This window comes from Gossypium arboreum, unplaced genomic scaffold (assembly GCF_025698485.1).
Source record: "Gossypium arboreum isolate Shixiya-1 unplaced genomic scaffold, ASM2569848v2 Contig00248, whole genome shotgun sequence".
Lineage (NCBI taxonomy): Eukaryota > Viridiplantae > Streptophyta > Magnoliopsida > Malvales > Malvaceae > Gossypium > Gossypium arboreum.
Window position 1 is genome coordinate 52,501 of NW_026440364.1, and position 4,542 is coordinate 57,042.

Consider the following 4,542-nt stretch of genomic DNA (forward strand, 5'->3'; position numbering starts at 1 on the left):
ATTCAAAATCAAAACAAAATAGAAATATATTTGTCCTTCAAGAGACGGCTTATCATTATTCATTATAATTTCAACTTTCTTTTAGAATTACTCTCTAACTCATTAGAATAATAACTTATTAGAGTTAAATTATACAATTTCTAATTCAATTATTATACATATACAGTTGGGTTTTATTACCAATAAAAACAACATCCCTAGTATTCAATATGAATACTACCATTTCATAGGAGTTTATGAAAAAAAGTCAAAAGCCCTTATCAGTTTGAACCGATGACTTACGCCTTACCATGGCGTTACTCTACCACTGAGTTAAAGGGCGGTTCGATTCAATTACTGAATGAATTAGTAGACGGATAAGATCTATTTATATATATATAAGTATATGCAGTAGACTCATAGTGGCTAGTAGCTCTCAGGAATGAGAATTCTAATTTACTTAACGTGTAGAGGTAAAATGGTTTTATTGGTATTGGGTTTGATAAATATCAATGCAATGAATTGTTTCAAGGCCAATCATAATTGGCTTATCAGAACAGAACGAAATTCATTTATTTGATTAATACAGGTACCTTAGCAATTCGACATAGATCAATCTATTTTATCGAAACATGTGATGAAGGGATTTGCTTTGTCCACCGAACCCAATTTTTAGTTTTGAAAAAAAACACACATAATTTTCGATAACTTCTTGCCTCTTCCAAAAATTCCCGATTTACTTTTGTTAATTTACCGGCTTAGTGTGAGATAGAAACATGCCTGTCTCGTCGTAATAATAGTGAATCAATGAATGAAAGTGGAAAAATGAAGGTTAACTCCTTTTTTATGTTTATATTAAACCAATCACTGATCTTATACTTTGTATTATTAATATAATCTAGTTTCTTTTTATAATATCTATTTATTTCTATTTTATATAATATTTATTAATAAATATTTATATAATAGATTGAATTTATCTAATTTATTTCTATATCGAATAGAGTGGCGATGAATGATTTACTGAGTATAAATCGTGAATCTAAAATGGAAAATCATAAAAGATGGAAAAAGCTCTCGCTCTAGTCATTCCATTATATTGACAATTTCAAAAACTGCTCATACTATGAGCATAGTATAGTCATGATCAGGCAAGTATGCCCCATCGTCTAGCAGTTCAGGACACCTCTCTTTCAAGGAGGCGAGGATTCGACTTCCCTGGGGTAGGGTACTACGAAGGAAGTTGATCATGGATTATCAATAAACCTAGAATTGATTCTTCCTGGGTCGATGCCCGAGCGGTTAATGGGGACGGACTGTAAATTCGTTGGCAATATGTCTACGCTGGTTCAAATCCAGCTCGGCCCAATTCCTTTGATCCGCCATAACCTAAAATGCCCATTTTTGTATTTTGTTTTCGAAAAGCCAAACAAAAAATAGGAAGAATAAAAAGTCAATTTTGTGATATCCATCCCTACCGCTATTTGTTTTTATTTTGTTCTATTTATTTAGTTGTTCCCATAAATTATGACCTTGATAACGCTCTAGATTCATATCAGGATCATTAAATAGAAAGTTTAATGAAAAGAAAAAGAGTAAAGTAAACAAAAAAGAAGACTCTTTTTTGTTTTCATTTTCAAATTGATTATTGATCGATTTATTTGGCAATAACGAAAGGATTCCTAGTAACTAGTAATCCGCGTCGCTCTCACTCAAAGTGCATACCCGTATGGATATCAATATATTACTCGCGCCTTTGTTTACAACCCGGCTTCGAATCTAAAATCTAAATAGAAAATGGCTTGAATGAAATCATAAGACTATCTCTGTTGTACACTTTTCTTTATTCCCTGGGATTGTAGTTCAATTGGTCAGAGCACCGCCCTGTCAAGGCGGAAGCTGCAGTTCGAGCCCGTCAGTCCCGACGGATAAAATTTTAAAATACATCAATAGATCCCTCCGTTTTCTGTCAAAGGGATACAAATGACAAATTTCATTCCCAACGATATCTTTATCTTTTTTTTATTTATTTTTCCTTTCTCTTTTTGTTGGGGTTTATTTGGAAACTATTTGTAAACGGTGAAAGTGGAAAAGCAGTCAGATGATACATCATCAGATGATTGTACAAGGAAGGCAGTAGATTATCGAAAAGAAAGGGTGGAAAGAATATATATAAATAAAGGAATTCTTTTGATTGGACCAGGCATCACTTTTTGTATTCGGTGTGGATAAAGATCTTCCTATGTTATACTATTCAATTCTCGACGGTGAATCGATTTGATAGCCTAGATATTGTTATTCATGATATTGATCCGATTCGATGTCATTGAAATGTAAGTCATTGCATTGAATTTACAAGCGACAAATTTATCATCTCTATGGGATTAAATCGAGTTATTGCGAAGTAAAAAAACAATGAAATTATGGAGTAAATATTCTCGCATTTATTGCTACAGCGCTGTTCATTCTAGTTCCTACCGCTTTTTTTCATAAATAATAAAATAAATTGCATGAACTTAGCTCAATCAAATACTGATATTGATGTTTTATTTCTATGCAATGATTTGGTCTAATGAATTCGTCCATTTAGATTGTATCCATGTGAGATAATGCTAAATAAAAAATAAAAGGAAGAGACGAATTTACATTACAAAAAACGATATAAAAAAAAAATGATTAGGAAAAAAAAGGGGGGTAAAATTAGGTATATGGAATCTAATGGCTATAAGACAGCTCTTGTCTATCCTTTGAGGAATAATTCTAGAATCCAATTGAATCTAAGACATGAATAGTTGGTTTACGTTATGTAAAAACACATGTATATGGGATATTAGATATTGACTAGTTATATACGAACATATTGACTAGTTATATACGAACTCAAAATATATCTAATCCAACCTACTACTGTGGAGTTAGATAGGTATTCCAATAGAAGAATAAAGTTCCTCTGTTTCGTCTTTGCTTTGAATTGAACGAATAAAGAGATAAAATAAAGACAAAACGAAGAATTCAAAGCAAAGAATGGGTTGGAAAAAGAAAGGGAAGAACAAAGTATGTGCGGATTCAAAAAATCTAGTGGATGGGACCTAAAAAAGATGTCGAAATAGTTCTGACGGTTCAATAATCTTCTCACTTCCATTCGGGTTCTTAGTTACTTCGGCAGGTTGAATCTTAGCGATGGAATAATATAATTAAGTCAAAATTCATTGGATGATTGTATCATTAACCATTTCTTTATTTTGGTGCGAGGAACTTATCATGAATCCACTGATTTCTGCCGCTTCCGTTATTGCTGCTGGGTTGGCTGTCGGGCTTGCTTCTATTGGACCTGGAGTTGGTCAAGGTACTGCTGCAGGCCAAGCTGTAGAAGGTATCATGAGACAACCCGAGGCGGAGGGAAAAATACGAGGTACTTTATTGCTTAGTTTGGCTTTTATGGAAGCTTTAACAATTTATGGGCTGGTTGTAGCATTGGCACTCTTATTTGCGAATCCTTTGTTTAATCCTATAAACATGAAATTTTGTATTTTTTTCTTATTTTATGGCTTGGGACTTACTCCTCCTTTTCGAATTCTATCAAGATTTCACCTACAATTAATTATTCGTTGGGACAATAATCCATGGGAAGGATTAATTTGAGGATGAGGAATTATCACACGACTCGCTTTCTTCCTTCCTTCTTAGTTCAAGAGAACCCTTATTTCTCATTTATTGTTTAAAGGAGTATTGCAACGAATGAGGTATTTTGCCATTGACATGAAACCTGCCCCTAATTCTAATAAAATTATTATTATTAGAATTTTCAATTGAAAAAAAATACATTTCTAGCTAACTAGATAAATAGAATATATTTTTGACTCCGTTTAGACATAGGTAAATGAAAATTCATTATTTATGAATAATTTTATAAAAATTTAATAATTTATTAAAACAAAAAAAGAAATACATAGAATTAGAATAATTAGAATAATATAAATATGATAGAATAGAATAAATGGAAAAGGAGTCAAAGCGATATAATACAAAAAAAAGAACCGAGTTCTTTTTTTTTAGTCTATCTAAAATAAAATAGGAGATCATATGAAAAATGTAACCGATTCTTTCGTTTCCTTGGGTCACTGGCCATCCGCCAGGAGTTTCAGGGTTAATACCGATATTTTAGCAACAAATCCAATAAATCTAAGTGTAGTCCTTGGTGTATTGATCTTTTTTGGAAAGGGAGTGTGTGCGAGTTGTTTATTTCAAGAATAGGCTGGATTCACCCAGTTGTACTTTTTTTCATTATAACTAGGAAAGAAAAAGTGCATGATCCGCAATTACTTCTGAATAAATTTTTAAAATCATATTATAGAACCATAGCATTTCGTGATTCATTGGTACATCGACTTTGATTCTCTATTAACCAATAATCTGGGACCATTAACATGGTTAAGGCCAAACCCGTTTGAAGTTCAGATGCAGCAGGGTACTCTTTCTACTACTATGTTACTAAATACAGAAATATTTTCAAAACAAAAATGTTTTTTCGATATAAAACACTCATGTCGATAAAACGATTTG

At 32.2% G+C, this 4,542-nt stretch overlaps 1 non-coding gene across 1 annotated transcript; it reads left to right on the plus strand.

Moving 5' to 3' along the window:
• The first annotated feature begins 1,263 nt into the window (after window positions 1–1,263).
• TRNAY-GUA (transfer RNA tyrosine (anticodon GUA)) lies at window positions 1,264–1,347 on the plus strand. Its single transcript has one exon. It is a non-coding gene; the product is annotated as a tRNA-Tyr (tRNA).
• Window positions 1,348–4,542: the final 3,195 nt, after the last annotated feature.